General features: G+C 41.8%; 16 non-coding genes across 16 annotated transcripts; all 16 read right to left on the reverse strand.

The window, feature by feature from the left end:
- Positions 1-229: 229 nt before the first annotated feature.
- TRNAP-UGG (transfer RNA proline (anticodon UGG)) lies at positions 230-301 on the reverse strand. The gene has a single exon. It is a non-coding gene; the product is annotated as a tRNA-Pro (tRNA).
- A 1980-nt stretch (positions 302-2281) lies between these two features.
- TRNAV-CAC (transfer RNA valine (anticodon CAC)) lies at positions 2282-2354 on the reverse strand. The gene has a single exon. It is a non-coding gene; the product is annotated as a tRNA-Val (tRNA).
- Positions 2355-2626: 272 nt separating this feature from the next.
- Positions 2627-2698, reverse strand: TRNAP-UGG (transfer RNA proline (anticodon UGG)). The gene has a single exon. It is a non-coding gene; the product is annotated as a tRNA-Pro (tRNA).
- Positions 2699-5023: 2325 nt separating this feature from the next.
- On the reverse strand, positions 5024-5095 carry TRNAP-UGG (transfer RNA proline (anticodon UGG)). The gene has a single exon. It is a non-coding gene; the product is annotated as a tRNA-Pro (tRNA).
- A 4367-nt stretch (positions 5096-9462) lies between these two features.
- TRNAV-CAC (transfer RNA valine (anticodon CAC)) lies at positions 9463-9535 on the reverse strand. The gene has a single exon. It is a non-coding gene; the product is annotated as a tRNA-Val (tRNA).
- Positions 9536-9807: 272 nt separating this feature from the next.
- Positions 9808-9879, reverse strand: TRNAP-UGG (transfer RNA proline (anticodon UGG)). Its single transcript has one exon. It is a non-coding gene; the product is annotated as a tRNA-Pro (tRNA).
- Positions 9880-11859: 1980 nt separating this feature from the next.
- Positions 11860-11932, reverse strand: TRNAV-CAC (transfer RNA valine (anticodon CAC)). The gene has a single exon. It is a non-coding gene; the product is annotated as a tRNA-Val (tRNA).
- Positions 11933-12204: 272 nt separating this feature from the next.
- TRNAP-UGG (transfer RNA proline (anticodon UGG)) lies at positions 12205-12276 on the reverse strand. The gene has a single exon. It is a non-coding gene; the product is annotated as a tRNA-Pro (tRNA).
- Positions 12277-14601: 2325 nt separating this feature from the next.
- Positions 14602-14673, reverse strand: TRNAP-UGG (transfer RNA proline (anticodon UGG)). The gene has a single exon. It is a non-coding gene; the product is annotated as a tRNA-Pro (tRNA).
- Positions 14674-19040: 4367 nt separating this feature from the next.
- On the reverse strand, positions 19041-19113 carry TRNAV-CAC (transfer RNA valine (anticodon CAC)). Its single transcript has one exon. It is a non-coding gene; the product is annotated as a tRNA-Val (tRNA).
- Positions 19114-19385: 272 nt separating this feature from the next.
- TRNAP-UGG (transfer RNA proline (anticodon UGG)) lies at positions 19386-19457 on the reverse strand. The gene has a single exon. It is a non-coding gene; the product is annotated as a tRNA-Pro (tRNA).
- Positions 19458-21437: 1980 nt separating this feature from the next.
- Positions 21438-21510, reverse strand: TRNAV-CAC (transfer RNA valine (anticodon CAC)). Its single transcript has one exon. It is a non-coding gene; the product is annotated as a tRNA-Val (tRNA).
- Positions 21511-21782: 272 nt separating this feature from the next.
- On the reverse strand, positions 21783-21854 carry TRNAP-UGG (transfer RNA proline (anticodon UGG)). The gene has a single exon. It is a non-coding gene; the product is annotated as a tRNA-Pro (tRNA).
- A 2325-nt stretch (positions 21855-24179) lies between these two features.
- Positions 24180-24251, reverse strand: TRNAP-UGG (transfer RNA proline (anticodon UGG)). Its single transcript has one exon. It is a non-coding gene; the product is annotated as a tRNA-Pro (tRNA).
- A 1980-nt stretch (positions 24252-26231) lies between these two features.
- On the reverse strand, positions 26232-26304 carry TRNAV-CAC (transfer RNA valine (anticodon CAC)). Its single transcript has one exon. It is a non-coding gene; the product is annotated as a tRNA-Val (tRNA).
- A 272-nt stretch (positions 26305-26576) lies between these two features.
- Positions 26577-26648, reverse strand: TRNAP-UGG (transfer RNA proline (anticodon UGG)). The gene has a single exon. It is a non-coding gene; the product is annotated as a tRNA-Pro (tRNA).
- Between the last annotated feature and the right edge of the window lie 266 nt (positions 26649-26914).

A 26914-nucleotide genomic window follows, 5' to 3' on the forward strand; every position in this document is an offset into this window, starting at 1 on the left:
TGGCTATTCCATGGGCCTCTGGCTTTAGATTTCTTTCATGCAACCTGCCCGACATCCCTAGCTGAACGCTCGTACATGCCATGCAAGACCAGATGTTTGGTATTAGCTCAGACTGGGCAGGGCTGAAGCATGAGACTCTAGCAAAGAATTATCCACTACTGCAAAGAAAAAATTGATGTTGGTTTTGAAACGCAAACTTCAAAACAACTTGAAAAGAGTACCAAGAAAAGGGCTCGTCCGGGATTTGAACCCGGGACCTCTCGCACCCAAAGCGAGAATCATACCCCTAGACCAACGAGCCCTCAAAATCCTCTTACCTCTCAAAAGCTAATACCGGCTCTAAGCCCGCAATGAAGATCATGCTGGTATCTTTATGATGCTTGGTCTGTGAATACGCATGAAAGTCAGTCTCAACTTACCCTTTCTCAAACGATAGCACTATCATTTACAAGTGTCTCCTTTTATTCCGTCCCAGCTTTGGACACGTCTTACAGGAAGTCAGCCCTTATTTATATATTTCTTCAGTGGCTGAAGCTTAATGAGAAAGAGTAACAAGTTGTTCATAACAACATAAGAAACACATTGTGCATTTTCTCTTAAATACTCCTTCACTTTGTGCCAAAAGAAATACCAAGGTGAATACCTAGGCCACAGATTCAAGCTAAAGATCTTCCTGCTGAATGCAAGGCGCAATAAAAACTGCATATCGCTGGACTAAAGCATTCCTTGCATAGCCTCTAACATCATAACATAACTGAGCTGCTAGCAGCAAGCTAACCAATACCTTTCTGAAATGAGAATGATATGTGCTTATCTGCTCAATCAGTGCTCAATCAGGCTCGATCAGGCGAGATTTAGAAAAGGTGGAAAGGGTCCAAGTGGATGCCCCTTCCTTTTTAGGGTGGGTCCTGCTGACTATCATAGGATTGCTTGTAAAAGTGGTCAGGGTCAGAGGAAAAGCTGCCAACACTTCTTAGCGTTCTCTATAGATGCAGCCATTTTCTGTGACTGTAATTTCGGCCTTTTCCCAGAAGTCTCTATTCTGCCTATGCAAATTAACAAAAGCAGTGCTTATTCCTAACTTGCTCAAAGGTCCTTCCTGTCCAGAAAGCTCTGATTAAGCATGCTTATTTTCTTTTTCTGGGATATTTTAAATTGTTTCGCTGTCCAGTCTGTGGCAGTAGAAAGCTGCTTATGATGCCAGGTTTTGATGAATCCCCAAGGTACAAGTACAGAGGAATATATCAGTCTCTAGGATATGGAACTTTTAGCTAACACATCACAATATGTGATGCTTGCCAAGAAAACACTACATTCTGGAGCGCTGATGATCAGAACATTCTGCTCCTGAAGGATAGAAAAGACAGCTTGATTGAAATAAAGTCTGTTTATATTGACGCTCTCTCTCTCCCTATATATACATACATGCGTACACACACACACACAGGTATGTCATGCATTTCTTCAGATTTGTTTCAACCATTTACCATTTATTGGAGAATCCCTACTTTTCAAGTGACTGCAAATGAAGTCATCTCTGGCACTTTTTGTGCAAAGTAAGAGACGCACATGACACCTTTTTATAAAAGTCATCGGTTTCTTTGTTACTGTGTACTTTCAAAGCATGGGGCTTTCACACGTCAGGTAAACCTGATTACCACTACACAACAAAAGCAGATGCAGCTTTCTTATCTATGTCGTGATAGAACAGTTGTGAATTGAGTAGAAGAAGGGCCCTGATGTGATACTTATTACATGCAGCCTGTAAGATAGTCAAACATGCAGGCTAGGAAGGAAGATGCAAATATCAATGTATTAGAAAAACACCTAAAGGCGAGTGATATGCTTTCATTCATGCATGGCTAGGAAAAATCGCCATACTGTTGCAAACATTCTTACACCACCAACTGGAAATAAATGATTCTGACATTAAACGTAAAGGTGACAATGCATTTGTATCATCACCTTGAGAAGGATCATCTTGGAATTGAGCCGAGGGCCTCTGCACTCAAAGCCAGAAACACTCCACTAAAATAAGTTTACTGTTGGTGCCAACAATTCTCCATGTTAATGCTTGTTCTAGGTGAGCAGTGAACCGATTGCAGGGCTCTTTTGAAAGCAAGGTCTGAGAACCAACAGATACATCCACACGCCGATTACTTTAGTGTTTTGAGAGAATTCCCTTTCTTGGAACGAGATTGCATGAAATAATCTTCAGGGCTTGGACAATTCCATGGCAAAACGGCACCTATCAACATTGTAGCCAACACAATATAACAACTGTTTCTGCCCGGTTTCGAACCGGGGACCTTTCGCGTGTGAGGCGAACGTGATAACCACTACACTACAGAAACAGATACCTACAGTTGATTTTTCTGTAATGAAACTGCTCCGAACTGGCTATTCCATGGGCCTCTGGCTTTAGATTTCTTTCATGCAACCTGCCCGACATCCCTAGCTGAACGCTCGTACATGCCATGCAAGACCAGATGTTTGGTATTAGCTCAGACTGGGCAGGGCTGAAGCATGAGACTCTAGCAAAGAATTATCCACTACTGCAAAGAAAAAATTGATGTTGGTTTTGAAACGCAAACTTCAAAACAACTTGAAAAGAGTACCAAGAAAAGGGCTCGTCCGGGATTTGAACCCGGGACCTCTCGCACCCAAAGCGAGAATCATACCCCTAGACCAACGAGCCCTCAAAATCCTCTTACCTCTCAAAAGCTAATACCGGCTCTAAGCCCGCAATGAAGATCATGCTGGTATCTTTATGATGCTTGGTCTGTGAATACGCATGAAAGTCAGTCTCAACTTACCCTTTCTCAAACGATAGCACTATCATTTACAAGTGTCTCCTTTTATTCCGTCCCAGCTTTGGACACGTCTTACAGGAAGTCAGCCCTTATTTATATATTTCTTCAGTGGCTGAAGCTTAATGAGAAAGAGTAACAAGTTGTTCATAACAACATAAGAAACACATTGTGCATTTTCTCTTAAATACTCCTTCACTTTGTGCCAAAAGAAATACCAAGGTGAATACCTAGGCCACAGATTCAAGCTAAAGATCTTCCTGCTGAATGCAAGGCGCAATAAAAACTGCATATCGCTGGACTAAAGCATTCCTTGCATAGCCTCTAACATCATAACATAACTGAGCTGCTAGCAGCAAGCTAACCAATACCTTTCTGAAATGAGAATGACATGAGCTTATCTGCTCAATCAGTGCTCAATCAGGCTCGATCAGGCGAGATTTAGAAAAGGTGGAAAGGGTCCAAGTGGATGCCCCTTCCTTTTTAGGGTGGGTCCTGCTGACTATCATAGGATTGCTTGTAAAAGTGGCCAGGGTCAGAGGAAAAGCTGCCAACACTTCTTAGCGTTCTCTATAGATGCAGCCATTTTCTGTGACTGTAATTTCGGCCTTTTCCCAGAAGTCTCTATTCTGCCTATGCAAATTAACAAAAGCAGTGCTTATTCCTCACTTGCTCAAAGGTCCTTCCTGTCCAGAAAGCTCTGATTAAGCATGCTTATTTTCTTTTTCTGGGATATTTTAAATTGTTTCGCTGTCCAGTCTGTGGCAGTAGAAAGCTGCTTATGATGCCAGGTTTTGATGAATCCCCAAGGTACAAGTACAGAGGAATATATCAGTCTCTAGGATATGGAACTTTTAGCTAACACATCACAATATGTGATGCTTGCCAAGAAAACACTACATTCTGGAGCGCTGATGATCAGAACATTCTGCTCCTGAAGGATAGAAAAGACAGCTTGATTGAAATAAAGTCTGTTTATATTGACGCTCTCTCTCTCCCTATATATACATACATGCGTACACACACACACACAGGTATGTCATGCATTTCTTCAGATTTGTTTCAACCATTTACCATTTATTGGAGAATCCCTACTTTTCAAGTGACTGCAAATGAAGTCATCTCTGGCACTTTTTGTGCAAAGTAAGAGACGCACATGACACCTTTTTATAAAAGTCATCGGTTTCTTTGTTACTGTGTACTTTCAAAGCATGGGGCTTTCACACGTCAGGTAAACCTGATTACCACTACACAACAAAAGCAGATGCAGCTTTCTTATCTATGTCGTGATAGAACAGTTGTGAATTGAGTAGAAGAAGGGCCCTGATGTGATACTTATTACATGCAGCCTGTAAGATAGTCAAACATGCAGGCTAGGAAGGAAGATGCAAATATCAATGTATTAGAAAAACACCTAAAGGCGAGTGATATGCTTTCATTCATGCATGGCTAGGAAAAATCGCCATACTGTTGCAAACATTCTTACACCACCAACTGGAAATAAATGATTCTGACATTAAACGTAAAGGTGACAATGCATTTGTATCATCACCTTGAGAAGGATCATCTTGGAATTGAGCCGAGGGCCTCTGCACTCAAAGCCAGAAACACTCCACTAAAATAAGATTCCTGTTGGTGCCAACAATTCTCCATGTTAATGCTTGTTCTAGGTGAGCAGTGAACCGATTGCAGGGCTCTTTTGAAAGCAAGGTCTGAGAACCAACAGATACATCCACACGCCGATTACTTTAGTGTTTTGAGAGAATTCCCTTTCTTGGAACGAGATTGCATGAAATAATCTTCAGGGCTTGGACAATTCCATGGCAAAACGGCACCTATCAACATTGTAGCCAACACAATATAACAACTGTTTCTGCCCGGTTTCGAACCGGGGACCTTTCGCGTGTGAGGCAAACGTGATAACCACTACACTACAGAAACAGATACCTACAGTTGATTTTTCTGTAATGAAACTGCTCCGAACTGGCTATTCCATGGGCCTCTGGCTTTAGATTTCTTTCATGCAACCTGCCCGACATCCCTAGCTGAACGCTCGTACATGCCATGCAAGACCAGATGTTTGGTATTAGCTCAGACTGGGCAGGGCTGAAGCATGAGACTCTAGCAAAGAATTATCCACTACTGCAAAGAAAAAATTGATGTTGGTTTTGAAACGCAAACTTCAAAACAACTTGAAAAGAGTACCAAGAAAAGGGCTCGTCCGGGATTTGAACCCGGGACCTCTCGCACCCAAAGCGAGAATCATACCCCTAGACCAACGAGCCCTCAAAATCCTCTTACCTCTCAAAAGCTAATACTGGCTCTAAGCCCGCAATGAAGATCATGCTGGTATCTTTATGATGCTTGGTCTGTGAATACGCATGAAAGTCAGTCTCAACTTACCCTTTCTCAAACGATAGCACTATCATTTACAAGTGTCTCCTTTTATTCCGTCCCAGCTTTGGACACGTCTTACAGGAAGTCAGCCCTTATTTATATATTTCTTCAGTGGCTGAAGCTTAATGAGAAAGAGTAACAAGTTGTTCATAACAACATAAGAAACACATTGTGCATTTTCTCTTAAATACTCCTTCACTTTGTGCCAAAAGAAATACCAAGGTGAATACCTAGGCCACAGATTCAAGCTAAAGATCTTCCTGCTGAATGCAAGGCGCAATAAAAACTGCATATCGCTGGACTAAAGCATTCCTTGCATAGCCTCTAACATCATAACATAACTGAGCTGCTAGCAGCAAGCTAACCAATACCTTTCTGAAATGAGAATGATATGTGCTTATCTGCTCAATCAGTGCTCAATCAGGCTCGATCAGGCGAGATTTAGAAAAGGTGGAAAGGGTCCAAGTGGATGCCCCTTCCTTTTTAGGGTGGGTCCTGCTGACTATCATAGGATTGCTTGTAAAAGTGGCCAGGGTCAGAGGAAAAGCTGCCAACACTTCTTAGCGTTCTCTATAGATGCAGCCATTTTCTGTGACTGTAATTTCGGCCTTTTCCCAGAAGTCTCTATTCTGCCTATGCAAATTAACAAAAGCAGTGCTTATTCCTCACTTGCTCAAATGTCCTTCCTGTCCAGAAAGCTCTGATTAAGCATGCTTATTTTCTTTTTCTGGGATATTTTAAATTGTTTCGCTGTCCAGTCTGTGGCAGTAGAAAGCTGCTTATGATGCCAGGTTTTGATGAATCCCCAAGGTACAAGTACAGAGGAATATATCAGTCTCTAGGATATGGAACTTTTAGCTAACACATCACAATATGTGATGCTTGCCAAGAAAACACTACATTCTGGAGCGCTGATGATCAGAACATTCTGCTCCTGAAGGATAGAAAAGACAGCTTGATTGAAATAAAGTCTGTTTATATTGACGCTCTCTCTCTCCCTATATATACATACATGCATACACACACACACACAGGTATGTCATGCATTTCTTCAGATTTGTTTCAACCATTTACCATTTATTGGAGAATCCCTACTTTTCAAGTGACTGCAAATGAAGTCATCTCTGGCACTTTTTGTGCAAAGTAAGAGACACACATGACACCTTATTATAAAAGTCATCGGTTTCTTTGTTACTGTGTACTTTCAAAGCATGGGGCTTTCACACGTCAGGTAAACCTGATTACCACTACACAACAAAAGCAGATGCAGCTTTCTTATCTATGTCGTGATAGAACAGTTGTGAATTGAGTAGAAGAAGGGCCCTGATGTGATACTTATTACATGCAGCCTGTAAGATAGTCAAACATGCAGGCTAGGAAGGAAGATGCAAATATCAATGTATTAGAAAAACACCTAAAGGCGAGTGATATGCTTTCATTCATGCATGGCTAGGAAAAATCGCCATACTGTTGCAAACATTCTTACACCACCAACTGGAAATAAATGATTCTGACATTAAACGTAAAGGTGACAATGCATTTGTATCATCACCTTGAGAAGGATCATCTTGGAATTGAGCCGAGGGCCTCTGCACTCAAAGCCAGAAACACTCCACTAAAATAAGATTCCTGTTGGTGCCAACAATTCTCCATGTTAATGCTTGTTCTAGGTGAGCAGTGAACCGATTGCAGGGCTCTTTTGAAAGCAAGGTCTGAGAACCAACAGATACATCCACACGCCGATTACTTTAGTGTTTTGAGAGAATTCCCTTTCTTGGAACGAGATTGCATGAAATAATCTTCAGGGCTTGGACAATTCCATGGCAAAACGGCACCTATCAACATTGTAGCCAACACAATATAACAACTGTTTCTGCCCGGTTTCGAACCGGGGACCTTTCGCGTGTGAGGCGAACTTGATAACCACTACACTACAGAAACAGATACCTACAGTTGATTTTTCTGTAATGAAACTGCTCCGAACTGGCTATTCCATGGGCCTCTGGCTTTAGATTTCTTTCATGCAACCTGCCCGACATCCCTAGCTGAACGCTCGTACATGCCATGCAAGACCAGATGTTTGGTATTAGCTCAGACTGGGCAGGGCTGAAGCATGAGACTCTAGCAAAGAATTATCCACTACTGCAAAGAAAAAATTGATGTTGGTTTTGAAACGCAAACTTCAAAACAACTTGAAAAGAGTACCAAGAAAAGGGCTCGTCCGGGATTTGAACCCGGGACCTCACGCACCCAAAGCGAGAATCATACCCCTAGACCAACGAGCCCTCAAAATCCTCTTACCTCTCAAAAGCTAATACCGGCTCTAAGCCCGCAATGAAGATCATGCTGGTATCTTTATGATGCTTGGTCTGTGAAAACGCATGAAAGTCAGTCTCAACTTACCCTTTCTCAAACGATAGCACTATCATTTACAAGTGTCTCCTTTTATTCCGTCCCAGCTTTGGACACGTCTTACAGGAAGTCAGCCCTTATTTATATATTTCTGCAGTGGCTGAAGCTTAATGAGAAAGAGTAACAAGTTGTTCATAACAACATAAGAAACACATTGTGCATTTTCTCTCAAATACTCCTTCACTTTGTGCCAAAAGAAATACCAAGGTGAATACCTAGGCCACAGATTCAAGCTAAAGATCTTCCTGCTGAATGCAAGGCGCAATAAAAACTGCATATCGCTGGACTAAAGCATTCCTTGCATAGCCTCTAACATCATAACATAACTGAGCTGCTAGCAGCAAGCTAACCAATACCTTTCTGAAATGAGAATGACATGTGCTTATCTGCTCAATCAGTGCTCAATCAGGCGAGATTTAGAAAAGGTGGAAAGGGTCCAAGTGGATGCCCCTTCCTTTTTAGGGTGGGTCCTGCTGACTATCATAGGATTGCTTGTAAAAGTGGTCAGGGTCAGAGGAAAAGCTGCCAACACTTCTTAGCGTTCTCTATAGATGCAGCCATTTTCTGTGACTGTAATTTCGGCCTTTTCCCAGAAGTCTCTATTCTGCCTATGCAAATTAACAAAAGCAGTGCTTATTCCTCACTTGCTCAAATGTCCTTCCTGTCCAGAAAGCTCTGATTAAGCATGCTTATTTTCTTTTTCTGGGATATTTTAAATTGTTTCGCTGTCCAGTCTGTGGCAGTAGAAAGCTGCTTATGATGCCAGGTTTTGATGAATCCCCAAGGTACAAGTACAGAGGAATATATCAGTCTCTAGGATATGGAACTTTTAGCTAACACATCACAATATGTGATGCTTGCCAAGAAAACACTACATTCTGGAGCGCTGATGATCAGAACATTCTGCTCCTGAAGGATAGAAAAGACAGCTTGATTGAAATAAAGTCTGTTTATATTGACGCTCTCTCTCTCCCTATATATACATACATGCGTACACACACACACACAGGTATGTCATGCATTTCTTCAGATTTGTTTAAACCATTTACCATTTATTGGAGAATCCCTACTTTTCAAGTGACTGCAAATGAAGCCATCTCTGGCACTTTTTGTGCAAAGTAAGAGACACACATGACACCTTTTTATAAAAGTCATCGGTTTCTTTGTTACTGTGTACTTTCAAAGCATGGGGCTTTCACACGTCAGGTAAACCTGATTACCACTACACAACAAAAGCAGATGCAGCTTTCTTATCTATGTCGTGATAGAACAGTTGTGAATTGAGTAGAAGAAGGGCCCTGATGTGATACTTATTACATGCAGCCTGTAAGATAGTCAAACATGCAGGCTAAGAAGGAAGATGCAAATATCAATGTATTAGAAAAACACCTAAAGGCGAGTGATATGCTTTCATTCATGCATGGCTAGGAAAAATCGCCATACTGTTGCAAACATTCTTACACCACCAACTGGAAATAAATGATTCTGACATTAAACGTAAAGGTGACAATGCATTTGTATCATCACCTTGAGAAGGATCATCTTGGAATTGAGCCGAGGGCCTCTGCACTCAAAGCCAGAAACACTCCACTAAAATAAGATTCCTGTTGGTGCCAACAATTCTCCATGTTAATGCTTGTTCTAGGTGAGCAGTGAACCGATTGCAGGGCTCTTTTGAAAGCAAGGTCTGAGAACCAACAGATACATCCACACGCCGATTACTTTAGTGTTTTGAGAGAATTCCCTTTCTTGGAACGAGATTGCATGAAATAATCTTCAGGGCTTGGACAATTCCATGGCAAAACGGCACCTATCAACATTGTAGCCAACACAATATAACAACTGTTTCTGCCCGGTTTCGAACCAGGGACCTTTCGCGTGTGAGGCGAACGTGATAACCACTACACTACAGAAACAGATACCTACAGTTGATTTTTCTGTAATGAAACTGCTCCGAACTGGCTATTCCATGGGCCTCTGGCTTTAGATTTCTTTCATGCAACCTGCCCGACATCCCTAGCTGAACGCTCGTACATGCCATGCAAGACCAGATGTTTGGTATTAGCTCAGACTGGGCAGGGCTGAAGCATGAGACTCTAGCAAAGAATTATCCACTACTGCAAAGAAAAAATTGATGTTGGTTTTGAAACGCAAACTTCAAAACAACTTGAAAAGAGTACCAAGAAAAGGGCTCGTCCGGGATTTGAACCCGGGACCTCTCGCACCCAAAGCGAGAATCATACCCCTAGACCAACGAGCCCTCAAAATCCTCTTACCTCTCAAAAGCTAATACCGGCTCTAAGCCCGCAATGAAGATCATGCTGGTATCTTTATGATGCTTGGTCTGTGAATACGCATGAAAGTCAGTCTCAACTTACCCTTTCTCAAACGATAGCACTATCATTTACAAGTGTCTCCTTTTATTCCGTCCCAGCTTTGGACACGTCTTACAGGAAGTCAGCCCTTATTTATATATTTCTTCAGTGGCTGAAGCTTAATGAGAAAGAGTAACAAGTTGTTCATAACAACATAAGAAACACATTGTGCATTTTCTCTTAAATACTCCTTCACTTTGTGCCAAAAGAAATACCAAGGTGAATACCTAGGCCACAGATTCAAGCTAAAGATCTTCCTGCTGAATGCAAGGCGCAATAAAAACTGCATATCGCTGGACTAAAGCATTCCTTGCATAGCCTCTAACATCATAACATAACTGAGCTGCTAGCAGCAAGCTAACCAATACCTTTCTGAAATGAGAATGATATGTGCTTATCTGCTCAATCAGTGCTCAATCAGGCTCGATCAGGCGAGATTTAGAAAAGGTGGAAAGGGTCCAAGTGGATGCCCCTTCCTTTTTAGGGTGGGTCCTGCTGACTATCATAGGATTGCTTGTAAAAGTGGTCAGGGTCAGAGGAAAAGCTGCCAACACTTCTTAGCGTTCTCTATAGATGCAGCCATTTTCTGTGACTGTAATTTCGGCCTTTTCCCAGAAGTCTCTATTCTGCCTATGCAAATTAACAAAAGCAGTGCTTATTCCTCACTTGCTCAAAGGTCCTTCCTGTCCAGAAAGCTCTGATTAAGCATGCTTATTTTCTTTTTCTGGGATATTTTAAATTGTTTCGCTGTCCAGTCTGTGGCAGTAGAAAGCTGCTTATGATGCCAGGTTTTGATGAATCCCCAAGGTACAAGTACAGAGGAATATATCAGTCTCTAGGATATGGAACTTTTAGCTAACACATCACAATATGTGATGCTTGCCAAGAAAACACTACATTCTGGAGCGCTGATGATCAGAACATTCTGCTCCTGAAGGATAGAAAAGACAGCTTGATTGAAATAAAGTCTGTTTATATTGACGCTCTCTCTCTCCCTATATATACATACATGCGTACACACACACACACAGGTATGTCATGCATTTCTTCAGATTTGTTTCAACCATTTACCATTTATTGGAGAATCCCTACTTTTCAAGTGACTGCAAATGAAGTCATCTCTGGCACTTTTTGTGCAAAGTAAGAGACGCACATGACACCTTTTTATAAAAGTCATCGGTTTCTTTGTTACTGTGTACTTTCAAAGCATGGGGCTTTCACACGTCAGGTAAACCTGATTACCACTACACAACAAAAGCAGATGCAGCTTTCTTATCTATGTCGTGATAGAACAGTTGTGAATTGAGTAGAAGAAGGGCCCTGATGTGATACTTATTACATGCAGCCTGTAAGATAGTCAAACATGCAGGCTAGGAAGGAAGATGCAAATATCAATGTATTAGAAAAACACCTAAAGGCGAGTGATATGCTTTCATTCATGCATGGCTAGGAAAAATCGCCATACTGTTGCAAACATTCTTACACCACCAACTGGAAATAAATGATTCTGACATTAAACGTAAAGGTGACAATGCATTTGTATCATCACCTTGAGAAGGATCATCTTGGAATTGAGCCGAGGGCCTCTGCACTCAAAGCCAGAAACACTCCACTAAAATAAGATTCCTGTTGGTGCCAACAATTCTCCATGTTAATGCTTGTTCTAGGTGAGCAGTGAACCGATTGCAGGGCTCTTTTGAAAGCAAGGTCTGAGAACCAACAGATACATCCACACGCCGATTACTTTAGTGTTTTGAGAGAATTCCCTTTCTTGGAACGAGATTGCATGAAATAATCTTCAGGGCTTGGACAATTCCATGGCAAAACGGCACCTATCAACATTGTAGCCAACACAATATAACAACTGTTTCTGCCCGGTTTCGAACCGGGGACCTTTCGCGTGTGAGGCGAACGTGATAACCACTACACTACAGAAACAGATACCTACAGTTGATTTTTCTGTAATGAAACTGCTCCGAACTGGCTATTCCATGGGCCTCTGGCTTTAGATTTCTTTCATGCAACCTGCCCGACATCCCTAGCTGAACGCTCGTACATGCCATGCAAGACCAGATGTTTGGTATTAGCTCAGACTGGGCAGGGCTGAAGCATGAGACTCTAGCAAAGAATTATCCACTACTGCAAAGAAAAAATTGATGTTGGTTTTGAAACGCAAACTTCAAAACAACTTGAAAAGAGTACCAAGAAAAGGGCTCGTCCGGGATTTGAACCCGGGACCTCTCGCACCCAAAGCGAGAATCATACCCCTAGACCAACGAGCCCTCAAAATCCTTTTACCTCTCAAAAGCTAATACCGGCTCTAAGCCCGCAATGAAGATCATGCTGGTATCTTTATGATGCTTGGTCTGTGAATACGCATGAAAGTCAGTCTCAACTTACCCTTTCTCAAACGATAGCACTATCATTTACAAGTGTCTCCTTTTATTCCGTCCCAGCTTTGGACACGTCTTACAGGAAGTCAGCCCTTATTTATATATTTCTTCAGTGGCTGAAGCTTAATGAGAAAGAGTAACAAGTTGTTCATAACAACATAAGAAACACATTGTGCATTTTCTCTTAAATACTCCTTCACTTTGTGCCAAAAGAAATACCAAGGTGAATACCTAGGCCACAGATTCAAGCTAAAGATCTTCCTGCTGAATGCAAGGCGCAATAAAAACTGCATATCGCTGGACTAAAGCATTCCTTGCATAGCCTCTAACATCATAACATAACTGAGCTGCTAGCAGCAAGCTAACCAATACCTTTCTGAAATGAGAATGACATGAGCTTATCTGCTCAATCAGTGCTCAATCAGGCTCGATCAGGCGAGATTTAGAAAAGGTGGAAAGGGTCCAAGTGGATGCCCCTTCCTTTTTAGGGTGGGTCCTGCTGACTATCATAGGATTGCTTGTAAAAGTGGCCAGGGTCAGAGGAAAAGCTGCCAACACTTCTTAGCGTTCTCTATAGATGCAGCCATTTTCTGTGACTGTAATTTCGGCCTTTTCCCAGAAGTCTCTATTCTGCCTATGCAAATTAACAAAAGCAGTGCTTATTCCTCACTTGCTCAAAGGTCCTTCCTGTCCAGAAAGCTCTGATTAAGCATGCTTATTTTCTTTTTCTGGGATATTTTAAATTGTTTCGCTGTCCAGTCTGTGGCAGTAGAAAGCTGCTTATGATGCCAGGTTTTGATGAATCCCCAAGGTACAAGTACAGAGGAATATATCAGTCTCTAGGATATGGAACTTTTAGCTAACACATCACAATATGTGATGCTTGCCAAGAAAACACTACATTCTGGAGCGCTGATGATCAGAACATTCTGCTCCTGAAGGATAGAAAAGACAGCTTGATTGAAATAAAGTCTGTTTATATTGACGCTCTCTCTCTCCCTATATATACATACATGCGTACACACACACACACAGGTATGTCATGCATTTCTTCAGATTTGTTTCAACCATTTACCATTTATTGGAGAATCCCTACTTTTCAAGTGACTGCAAATGAAGTCATCTCTGGCACTTTTTGTGCAAAGTAAGAGACGCACATGACACCTTTTTATAAAAGTCATCGGTTTCTTTGTTACTGTGTACTTTCAAAGCATGGGGCTTTCACACGTCAGGTAAACCTGATTACCACTACACAACAAAAGCAGATGCAGCTTTCTTATCTATGTCGTGATAGAACAGTTGTGAATTGAGTAGAAGAAGGGCCCTGATGTGATACTTATTACATGCAGCCTGTAAGATAGTCAAACATGCAGGCTAGGAAGGAAGATGCAAATATCAATGTATTAGAAAAACACCTAAAGGCGAGTGATATGCTTTCATTCATGCATGGCTAGGAAAAATCGCCATACTGTTGCAAACATTCTTACACCACCAACTGGAAATAAATGATTCTGACATTAAACGTAAAGGTGACAATGCATTTGTATCATCACCTTGAGAAGGATCATCTTGGAATTGAGCCGAGGGCCTCTGCACTCAAAGCCAGAAACACTCCACTAAAATAAGATTCCTGTTGGTGCCAACAATTCTCCATGTTAATGCTTGTTCTAGGTGAGCAGTGAACCGATTGCAGGGCTCTTTTGAAAGCAAGGTCTGAGAACCAACAGATACATCCACACGCCGATTACTTTAGTGTTTTGAGAGAATTCCCTTTCTTGGAACGAGATTGCATGAAATAATCTTCAGGGCTTGGACAATTCCATGGCAAAACGGCACCTATCAACATTGTAGCCAACACAATATAACAACTGTTTCTGCCCGGTTTCGAACCGGGGACCTTTCGCGTGTGAGGCAAACGTGATAACCACTACACTACAGAAACAGATACCTACAGTTGATTTTTCTGTAATGAAACTGCTCCGAACTGGCTATTCCATGGGCCTCTGGCTTTAGATTTCTTTCATGCAACCTGCCCGACATCCCTAGCTGAACGCTCGTACATGCCATGCAAGACCAGATGTTTGGTATTAGCTCAGACTGGGCAGGGCTGAAGCATGAGACTCTAGCAAAGAATTATCCACTACTGCAAAGAAAAAATTGATGTTGGTTTTGAAACGCAAACTTCAAAACAACTTGAAAAGAGTACCAAGAAAAGGGCTCGTCCGGGATTTGAACCCGGGACCTCTCGCACCCAAAGCGAGAATCATACCCCTAGACCAACGAGCCCTCAAAATCCTCTTACCTCTCAAAAGCTAATACTGGCTCTAAGCCCGCAATGAAGATCATGCTGGTATCTTTATGATGCTTGGTCTGTGAATACGCATGAAAGTCAGTCTCAACTTACCCTTTCTCAAACGATAGCACTATCATTTACAAGTGTCTCCTTTTATTCCGTCCCAGCTTTGGACACGTCTTACAGGAAGTCAGCCCTTATTTATATATTTCTTCAGTGGCTGAAGCTTAATGAGAAAGAGTAACAAGTTGTTCATAACAACATAAGAAACACATTGTGCATTTTCTCTTAAATACTCCTTCACTTTGTGCCAAAAGAAATACCAAGGTGAATACCTAGGCCACAGATTCAAGCTAAAGATCTTCCTGCTGAATGCAAGGCGCAATAAAAACTGCATATCGCTGGACTAAAGCATTCCTTGCATAGCCTCTAACATCATAACATAACTGAGCTGCTAGCAGCAAGCTAACCAATACCTTTCTGAAATGAGAATGATATGTGCTTATCTGCTCAATCAGTGCTCAATCAGGCTCGATCAGGCGAGATTTAGAAAAGGTGGAAAGGGTCCAAGTGGATGCCCCTTCCTTTTTAGGGTGGGTCCTGCTGACTATCATAGGATTGCTTGTAAAAGTGGCCAGGGTCAGAGGAAAAGCTGCCAACACTTCTTAGCGTTCTCTATAGATGCAGCCATTTTCTGTGACTGTAATTTCGGCCTTTTCCCAGAAGTCTCTATTCTGCCTATGCAAATTAACAAAAGCAGTGCTTATTCCTCACTTGCTCAAATGTCCTTCCTGTCCAGAAAGCTCTGATTAAGCATGCTTATTTTCTTTTTCTGGGATATTTTAAATTGTTTCGCTGTCCAGTCTGTGGCAGTAGAAAGCTGCTTATGATGCCAGGTTTTGATGAATCCCCAAGGTACAAGTACAGAGGAATATATCAGTCTCTAGGATATGGAACTTTTAGCTAACACATCACAATATGTGATGCTTGCCAAGAAAACACTACATTCTGGAGCGCTGATGATCAGAACATTCTGCTCCTGAAGGATAGAAAAGACAGCTTGATTGAAATAAAGTCTGTTTATATTGACGCTCTCTCTCTCCCTATATATACATACATGCATACACACACACACACAGGTATGTCATGCATTTCTTCAGATTTGTTTCAACCATTTACCATTTATTGGAGAATCCCTACTTTTCAAGTGACTGCAAATGAAGTCATCTCTGGCACTTTTTGTGCAAAGTAAGAGACACACATGACACCTTATTATAAAAGTCATCGGTTTCTTTGTTACTGTGTACTTTCAAAGCATGGGGCTTTCACACGTCAGGTAAACCTGATTACCACTACACAACAAAAGCAGATGCAGCTTTCTTATCTATGTCGTGATAGAACAGTTGTGAATTGAGTAGAAGAAGGGCCCTGATGTGATACTTATTACATGCAGCCTGTAAGATAGTCAAACATGCAGGCTAGGAAGGAAGATGCAAATATCAATGTATTAGAAAAACACCTAAAGGCGAGTGATATGCTTTCATTCATGCATGGCTAGGAAAAATCGCCATACTGTTGCAAACATTCTTACACCACCAACTGGAAATAAATGATTCTGACATTAAACGTAAAGGTGACAATGCATTTGTATCATCACCTTGAGAAGGATCATCTTGGAATTGAGCCGAGGGCCTCTGCACTCAAAGCCAGAAACACTCCACTAAAATAAGATTCCTGTTGGTGCCAACAATTCTCCATGTTAATGCTTGTTCTAGGTGAGCAGTGAACCGATTGCAGGGCTCTTTTGAAAGCAAGGTCTGAGAACCAACAGATACATCCACACGCCGATTACTTTAGTGTTTTGAGAGAATTCCCTTTCTTGGAACGAGATTGCATGAAATAATCTTCAGGGCTTGGACAATTCCATGGCAAAACGGCACCTATCAACATTGTAGCCAACACAATATAACAACTGTTTCTGCCCGGTTTCGAACCGGGGACCTTTCGCGTGTGAGGCGAACTTGATAACCACTACACTACAGAAACAGATACCTACAGTTGATTTTTCTGTAATGAAACTGCTCCGAACTGGCTATTCCATGGGCCTCTGGCTTTAGATTTCTTTCATGCAACCTGCCCGACATCCCTAGCTGAACGCTCGTACATGCCATGCAAGACCAGATGTTTGGTATTAGCTCAGACTGGGCAGGGCTGAAGCATGAGACTCTAGCAAAGAATTATCCACTACTGCAAAGAAAAAATTGATGTTGGTTTTGAAACGCAAACTTCAAAACAACTTGAAAAGAGTACCAAGAAAAGGGCTCGTCCGGGATTTGAACCCGGGACCTCACGCACCCAAAGCGAGAATCATACCCCTAGACCAACGAGCCCTCAAAATCCTCTTACCTCTCAAAAGCTAATACCGGCTCTAAGCCCGCAATGAAGATCATGCTGGTATCTTTATGATGCTTGGTCTGTGAAAACGCATGAAAGTCAGTCTCAACTTACCCTTTCTCAAACGATAGCACTATCATTTACAAGTGTCTCCTTTTATTCCGTCCCAGCTTTGGACACGTCTTACAGGAAGTCAGCCCTTATTTATATATTTCTGCAGTGGCTGAAGCTTAATGAGAAAGAGTAACAAGTTGTTCATAACAACATAAGAAACACATTGTGCATTTTCTCTCAAATACTCCTTCACTTTGTGCCAAAAGAAATACCAAGGTGAATACCTAGGCCACAGATTCAAGCTAAAGATCTTCCTGCTGAATGCAAGGCGCAATAAAAACTGCATATCGCTGGACTAAAGCATTCCTTGCATAGCCTCTAACATCATAACATAACTGAGCTGCTAGCAGCAAGCTAACCAATACCTTTCTGAAATGAGAATGACATGTGCTTATCTGCTCAATCAGTGCTCAATCAGGCGAGATTTAGAAAAGGTGGAAAGGGTCCAAGTGGATGCCCCTTCCTTTTTAGGGTGGGTCCTGCTGACTATCATAGGATTGCTTGTAAAAGTGGTCAGGGTCAGAGGAAAAGCTGCCAACACTTCTTAGCGTTCTCTATAGATGCAGCCATTTTCTGTGACTGTAATTTCGGCCTTTTCCCAGAAGTCTCTATTCTGCCTATGCAAATTAACAAAAGCAGTGCTTATTCCTCACTTGCTCAAATGTCCTTCCTGTCCAGAAAGCTCTGATTAAGCATGCTTATTTTCTTTTTCTGGGATATTTTAAATTGTTTCGCTGTCCAGTCTGTGGCAGTAGAAAGCTGCTTATGATGCCAGGTTTTGATGAATCCCCAAGGTACAAGTACAGAGGAATATATCAGTCTCTAGGATATGGAACTTTTAGCTAACACATCACAATATGTGATGCTTGCCAAGAAAACACTACATTCTGGAGCGCTGATGATCAGAACATTCTGCTCCTGAAGGATAGAAAAGACAGCTTGATTGAAATAAAGTCTGTTTATATTGACGCTCTCTCTCTCCCTATATATACATACATGCGTACACACACACACACAGGTATGTCATGCATTTCTTCAGATTTGTTTAAACCATTTACCATTTATTGGAGAATCCCTACTTTTCAAGTGACTGCAAATGAAGCCATCTCTGGCACTTTTTGTGCAAAGTAAGAGACACACATGACACCTTTTTATAAAAGTCATCGGTTTCTTTGTTACTGTGTACTTTCAAAGCATGGGGCTTTCACACGTCAGGTAAACCTGATTACCACTACACAACAAAAGCAGATGCAGCTTTCTTATCTATGTCGTGATAGAACAGTTGTGAATTGAGTAGAAGAAGGGCCCTGATGTGATACTTATTACATGCAGCCTGTAAGATAGTCAAACATGCAGGCTAGGAAGGAAGATGCAAATATCAATGTATTAGAAAAACACCTAAAGGCGAGTGATATGCTTTCATTCATGCATGGCTAGGAAAAATCGCCATACTGTTGCAAACATTCTTACACCACCAACTGGAAATAAATGATTCTGACATTAAACGTAAAGGTGACAATGCATTTGTATCATCACCTTGAGAAGGATCATCTTGGAATTGAGCCGAGGGCCTCTGCACTCAAAGCCAGAAACACTCCACTAAAATAAGATTCCTGTTGGTGCCAACAATTCTCCATGTTAATGCTTGTTCTAGGTGAGCAGTGAACCGATTGCAGGGCTCTTTTGAAAGCAAGGTCTGAGAACCAACAGATACATCCACACGCCGATTACTTTAGTGTTTTGAGAGAATTCCCTTTCTTGGAACGAGATTGCATGAAATAATCTTCAGGGCTTGGACAATTCCATGGCAAAACGGCACCTATCAACATTGTAGCCAACACAATATAACAACTGTTTCTGCCCGGTTTCGAACCAGGGACCTTTCGCGTGTGAGGCGAACGTGATAACCACTACACTACAGAAACAGATACCTACAGTTGATTTTTCTGTAATGAAACTGCTCCGAACTGGCTATTCCATGGGCCTCTGGCTTTAGATTTCTTTCATGCAACCTGCCCGACATCCCTAGCTGAACGCTCGTACATGCCATGCAAGACCAGATGTTTGGTATTAGCTCAGACTGGGCAGGGCTGAAGCATGAGACTCTAGCAAAGAATTATCCACTACTGCAAAGAAAAAATTGATGTTGGTTTTGAAACGCAAACTTCAAAACAACTTGAAAAGAGTACCAAGAAAAGGGCTCGTCCGGGATTTGAACCCGGGACCTCTCGCACCCAAAGCGAGAATCATACCCCTAGACCAACGAGCCCTCAAAATCCTCTTACCTCTCAAAAGCTAATACCGGCTCTAAGCCCGCAATGAAGATCATGCTGGTATCTTTATGATGCTTGGTCTGTGAATACGCATGAAAGTCAGTCTCAACTTACCCTTTCTCAAACGATAGCACTATCATTTACAAGTGTCTCCTTTTATTCCGTCCCAGCTTTGGACACGTCTTACAGGAAGTCAGCCCTTATTTATATATTTCTTCAGTGGCTGAAGCTTAATGAGAAAGAGTAACAAGTTGTTCATAACAACATAAGAAACACATTGTGCATTTTCTCTTAAATACTCCTTCACTTTGTGCCAAAAGAAATACCAAGGTGAATACCTAGGCCACAGATTCAAGCTAAAGATCTTCCTGCTGAATGCAAGGCGCAATAAAAACTGCATATCGCTGGACTAAAGCATTCCTTGCATAGCCTCTAACATCATAACATAACTGAGCTGCTAGCAGCAAGCTAACCAATACCTTTCTGAAATGAGAATGATATGTGCTTATCTGCTCAATCAGTGCTCAATCAGGCTCGATCAGGCGAGATTTAGAAAAGGTGGAAAGGGTCCAAGTGGATGCCCCTTCCTTTTTAGGGTGGGTCCTGCTGACTATCATAGGATTGCTTGTAAAAGTGGTCAGGGTCAGAGGAAAAGCTGCCAACACTTCTTAGCGTTCTCTATAGATGCAGCCATTTTCTGTGACTGTAATTTCGGCCTTTTCCCAGAAGTCTCTATTCTGCCTATGCAAATTAACAAAAGCAGTGCTTATTCCTCACTTGCTCAAAGGTCCTTCCTGTCCAGAAAGCTCTGATTAAGCATGCTTATTTTCTTTTTCTGGGATATTTTAAATTGTTTCGCTGTCCAGTCTGTGGCAGTAGAAAGCTGCTTATGATGCCAGGTTTTGATGAATCCCCAAGGTACAAGTACAGAGGAATATATCAGTCTCTAGGATATGGAACTTTTAGCTAACACATCACAATATGTGATGCTTGCCAAGAAAACACTACATTCTGGAGCGCTGATGATCAGAACATTCTGCTCCTGAAGGATAGAAAAGACAGCTTGATTGAAATAAAGTCTGTTTATATTGACGCTCTCTCTCTCCCTATATATACATACATGCGTACACACACACACACAGGTATGTCATGCATTTCTTCAGATTTGTTTCAACCATTTACCATTTATTGGAGAATCCCTACTTTTCAAGTGACTGCAAATGAAGTCATCTCTGGCACTTTTTGTGCAAAGTAAGAGACGCACATGACACCTTTTTATAAAAGTCATCGGTTTCTTTGTTACTGTGTACTTTCAAAGCATGGGGCTTTCACACGTCAGGTAAACCTGATTACCACTACACAACAAAAGCAGATGCAGCTTTCTTATCTATGTCGTGATAGAACAGTTGTGAATTGAGTAGAAGAAGGGCCCTGATGTGATACTTATTACATGCAGCCTGTAAGATAGTCAAACATGCAGGCTAGGAAGGAAGATGCAAATATCAATGTATTAGAAAAACACCTAAAGGCGAGTGATATGCTTTCATTCATGCATGGCTAGGAAAAATCGCCATACTGTTGCAAACATTCTTACACCACCAACTGGAAATAAATGATTCTGACATTAAACGTAAAGGTGACAATGCATTTGTATCATCACCTTGAGAAGGATCATCTTGGAATTGAGCCGAGGGCCTCTGCACTCAAAGCCAGAAACACTCCACTAAAATAAGATTCCTGTTGGTGCCAACAATTCTCCATGTTAATGCTTGTTCTAGGTGAGCAGTGAACCGATTGCAGGGCTCTTTTGAAAGCAAGGTCTGAGAACCAACAGATACATCCACACGCCGATTACTTTAGTGTTTTGAGAGAATTCCCTTTCTTGGAACGAGATTGCATGAAATAATCTTCAGGGCTTGGACAATTCCATGGCAAAACGGCACCTATCAACATTGTAGCCAACACAATATAACAACTGTTTCTGCCCGGTTTCGAACCGGGGACCTTTCGCGTGTGAGGCGAACGTGATAACCACTACACTACAGAAACAGATACCTACAGTTGATTTTTCTGTAATGAAACTGCTCCGAACTGGCTATTCCATGGGCCTCTGGCTTTAGATTTCTTTCATGCAACCTGCCCGACATCCCTAGCTGAACGCTCGTACATGCCATGCAAGACCAGATGTTTGGTATTAGCTCAGACTGGGCAGGGCTGAAGCATGAGACTCTAGCAAAGAATTATCCACTACTGCAAAGAAAAAATTGATGTTGGTTTTGAAACGCAAACTTCAAAACAACTTGAAAAGAGTACCAAGAAAAGGGCTCGTCCGGGATTTGAACCCGGGACCTCTCGCACCCAAAGCGAGAATCATACCCCTAGACCAACGAGCCCTCAAAATCCTTTTACCTCTCAAAAGCTAATACCGGCTCTAAGCCCGCAATGAAGATCATGCTGGTATCTTTATGATGCTTGGTCTGTGAATACGCATGAAAGTCAGTCTCAACTTACCCTTTCTCAAACGATAGCACTATCATTTACAAGTGTCTCCTTTTATTCCGTCCCAGCTTTGGACACGTCTTACAGGAAGTCAGCCCTTATTTATATATTTCTTCAGTGGCTGAAGCTTAATGAGAAAGAGTAACAAGTTGTTCATAACAACATAAGAAACACATTGTGCATTTTCTCTTAAATACTCCTTCACTTTGTGCCAAAAGAAATACCAAGGTGAATACCTAGGCCACAGATTCAAGCTAAAGATCTTCCTGCTGAATGCAAGGCGCAATAAAAACTGCATATCGCTGGACTAAAGCATTCCTTGCATAGCCTCTAACATCATAACATAACTGAGCTGCTAGCAGCAAGCTAACCAATACCTTTCTGAAATGAGAATGACATGAGCTTATCTGCTCAATCAGTGCTCAATCAGGCTCGATCAGGCGAGATTTAGAAAAGGTGGAAAGGGTCCAAGTGGATGCCCCTTCCTTTTTAGGGTGGGTCCTGCTGACTATCATAGGATTGCTTGTAAAAGTGGCCAGGGTCAGAGGAAAAGCTGCCAACACTTCTTAGCGTTCTCTATAGATGCAGCCATTTTCTGTGACTGTAATTTCGGCCTTTTCCCAGAAGTCTCTATTCTGCCTATGCAAATTAACAAAAGCAGTGCTTATTCCTCACTTGCTCAAAGGTCCTTCCTGTCCAGAAAGCTCTGATTAAGCATGCTTATTTTCTTTTTCTGGGATATTTTAAATTGTTTCGCTGTCCAGTCTGTGGCAGTAGAAAGCTGCTTATGATGCCAGGTTTTGATGAATCCCCAAGGTACAAGTACAGAGGAATATATCAGTCTCTAGGATATGGAACTTTTAGCTAACACATCACAATATGTGATGCTTGCCAAGAAAACACTACATTCTGGAGCGCTGATGATCAGAACATTCTGCTCCTGAAGGATAGAAAAGACAGCTTGATTGAAATAAAGTCTGTTTATATTGACGCTCTCTCTCTCCCTATATATACATACATGCGTACACACACACACACAGGTATGTCATGCATTTCTTCAGATTTGTTTCAACCATTTACCATTTATTGGAGAATCCCTACTTTTCAAGTGACTGCAAATGAAGTCATCTCTGGCACTTTTTGTGCAAAGTAAGAGACGCACATGACACCTTTTTATAAAAGTCATCGGTTTCTTTGTTACTGTGTACTTTCAAAGCATGGGGCTTTCACACGTCAGGTAAACCTGATTACCACTACACAACAAAAGCAGATGCAGCTTTCTTATCTATGTCGTGATAGAACAGTTGTGAATTGAGTAGAAGAAGGGCCCTGATGTGATACTTATTACATGCAGCCTGTAAGATAGTCAAACATGCAGGCTAGGAAGGAAGATGCAAATATCAATGTATTAGAAAAACACCTAAAGGCGAGTGATATGCTTTCATTCATGCATGGCTAGGAAAAATCGCCATACTGTTGCAAACATTCTTACACCACCAACTGGAAATAAATGATTCTGACATTAAACGTAAAGGTGACAATGCATTTGTATCATCACCTTGAGAAGGATCATCTTGGAATTGAGCCGAGGGCCTCTGCACTCAAAGCCAGAAACACTCCACTAAAATAAGATTCCTGTTGGTGCCAACAATTCTCCATGTTAATGCTTGTTCTAGGTGAGCAGTGAACCGATTGCAGGGCTCTTTTGAAAGCAAGGTCTGAGAACCAACAGATACATCCACACGCCGATTACTTTAGTGTTTTGAGAGAATTCCCTTTCTTGGAACGAGATTGCATGAAATAATCTTCAGGGCTTGGACAATTCCATGGCAAAACGGCACCTATCAACATTGTAGCCAACACAATATAACAACTGTTTCTGCCCGGTTTCGAACCGGGGACCTTTCGCGTGTGAGGCAAACGTGATAACCACTACACTACAGAAACAGATACCTACAGTTGATTTTTCTGTAATGAAACTGCTCCGAACTGGCTATTCCATGGGCCTCTGGCTTTAGATTTCTTTCATGCAACCTGCCCGACATCCCTAGCTGAACGCTCGTACATGCCATGCAAGACCAGATGTTTGGTATTAGCTCAGACTGGGCAGGGCTGAAGCATGAGACTCTAGCAAAGAATTATCCACTACTGCAAAGAAAAAATTGATGTTGGTTTTGAAACGCAAACTTCAAAACAACTTGAAAAGAGTACCAAGAAAAGGGCTCGTCCGGGATTTGAACCCGGGACCTCTCGCACCCAAAGCGAGAATCATACCCCTAGACCAACGAGCCCTCAAAATCCTCTTACCTCTCAAAAGCTAATACCGGCTCTAAGCCCGCAATGAAGATCATGCTGGTATCTTTATGATGCTTGGTCTGTGAATACGCATGAAAGTCAGTCTCAACTTACCCTTTCTCAAACGATAGCACTATCATTTACAAGTGTCTCCTTTTATTCCGTCCCAGCTTTGGACACGTCTTACAGGAAGTCAGCCCTTATTTATATATTTCTTCAGTGGCTGAAGCTTAATGAGAAAGAGTAACAAGTTGTTCATAACAACATAAGAAACACATTGTGCATTTTCTCTTAAATACTCCTTCACTTTGTGCCAAAAGAAATACCAAGGTGAATACCTAGGCCACAGATTCAAGCTAAAGATCTTCCTGCTGAATGCAAGGCGCAATAAAAACTGCATATCGCTGGACTAAAGCATTCCTTGCATAGCCTCTAACATCATAACATAACTGAGCTGCTAGCAGCAAGCTAACCAATACCTTACTGAAATGAGAATGATATGTGCTTATCTGCTCAATCAGTGCTCAATCAGGCTCGATCAGGCGAGATTTAGAAAAGGTGGAAAGGGTCCAAGTGGATGCCCCTTCCTTTTTAGGGTGGGTCCTGCTGACTATCATAGGATTGCTTGTAAAAGTGGCCAGGGTCAGAGGAAAAGCTGCCAACACTTCTTAGCGTTCTCTATAGATGCAGCCATTTTCTGTGACTGTAATTTCGGCCTTTTCCCAGAAGTCTCTATTCTGCCTATGCAAATTAACAAAAGCAGTGCTTATTCCTCACTTGCTCAAATGTCCTTCCTGTCCAGAAAGCTCTGATTAAGCATGCTTATTTTCTTTTTCTGGGATATTTTAAATTGTTTCGCTGTCCAGTCTGTGGCAGTAGAAAGCTGCTTATGATGCCAGGTTTTGATGAATCCCCAAGGTACAAGTACAGAGGAATATATCAGTCTCTAGGATATGGAACTTTTAGCTAACACATCACAATATGTGATGCTTGCCAAGAAAACACTACATTCTGGAGCGCTGATGATCAGAACATTCTGCTCCTGAAGGATAGAAAAGACAGCTTGATTGAAATAAAGTCTGTTTATATTGACGCTCTCTCTCTCCCTATATATACATACATGCGTACACACACACACACAGGTATGTCATGCATTTCTTCAGATTTGTTTAAACCATTTACCATTTATTGGAGAATCCCTACTTTTCAAGTGACTGCAAATGAAGCCATCTCTGGCACTTTTTGTGCAAAGTAAGAGACACACATGACACCTTTTTATAAAAGTCATCGGTTTCTTTGTTACTGTGTACTTTCAAAGCATGGGGCTTTCACACGTCAGGTAAACCTGATTACCACTACACAACAAAAGCAGATGCAGCTTTCTTATCTATGTCGTGATAGAACAGTTGTGAATTGAGTAGAAGAAGGGCCCTGATGTGATACTTATTACATGCAGCCTGTAAGATAGTCAAACATGCAGGCTAAGAAGGAAGATGCAAATATCAATGTATTAGAAAAACACCTAAAGGCGAGTGATATGCTTTCATTCATGCATGGCTAGGAAAAATCGCCATACTGTTGCAAACATTCTTACACCACCAACTGGAAATAAATGATTCTGACATTAAACGTAAAGGTGACAATGCATTTGTATCATCACCTTGAGAAGGATCATCTTGGAATTGAGCCGAGGGCCTCTGCACTCAAAGCCAGAAACACTCCACTAAAATAAGATTCCTGTTGGTGCCAACAATTCTCCATGTTAATGCTTGTTCTAGGTGAGCAGTGAACCGATTGCAGGGCTCTTTTGAAAGCAAGGTCTGAGAACCAACAGATACATCCACACGCCGATTACTTTAGTGTTTTGAGAGAATTCCCTTTCTTGGAACGAGATTGCATGAAATAATCTTCAGGGCTTGGACAATTCCATGGCAAAACGGCACCTATCAACATTGTAGCCAACACAATATAACAACTGTTTCTGCCCGGTTTCGAACCGGGGACCTTTCGCGTGTGAGGCGAACGTGATAACCACTACACTACAGAAACAGATACCTACAGTTGATTTTTCTGTAATGAAACTGCTCCGAACTGGCTATTCCATGGGCCTCTGGCTTTAGATTTCTTTCATGCAACCTGCCCGACATCCCTAGCTGAACGCTCGTACATGCCATGCAAGACCAGATGTTTGGTATTAGCTCAGACTGGGCAGGGCTGAAGCATGAGACTCTAGCAAAGAATTATCCACTACTGCAAAGAAAAAATTGATGTTGGTTTTGAAACGCAAACTTCAAAACAACTTGAAAAGAGTACCAAGAAAAGGGCTCGTCCGGGATTTGAACCCGGGACCTCTCGCACCCAAAGCGAGAATCATACCCCTAGACCAACGAGCCCTCAAAATCCTCTTACCTCTCAAAAGCTAATACCGGCTCTAAGCCCGCAATGAAGATCATGCTGGTATCTTTATGATGCTTGGTCTGTGAATACGCATGAAAGTCAGTCTCAACTTACCCTTTCTCAAACGATAGCACTATCATTTACAAGTGTCTCCTTTTATTCCGTCCCAGCTTTGGACACGTCTTACAGGAAGTCAGCCCTTATTTATATATTTCTGCAGTGGCTGAAGCTTAATGAGAAAGAGTAACAAGTTGTTCATAAC

The sequence above is a fragment of the Triturus cristatus genome, chromosome 8 (genome assembly GCF_964204655.1).
Source record: "Triturus cristatus chromosome 8, aTriCri1.1, whole genome shotgun sequence".
Lineage (NCBI taxonomy): Eukaryota > Metazoa > Chordata > Amphibia > Caudata > Salamandridae > Triturus > Triturus cristatus.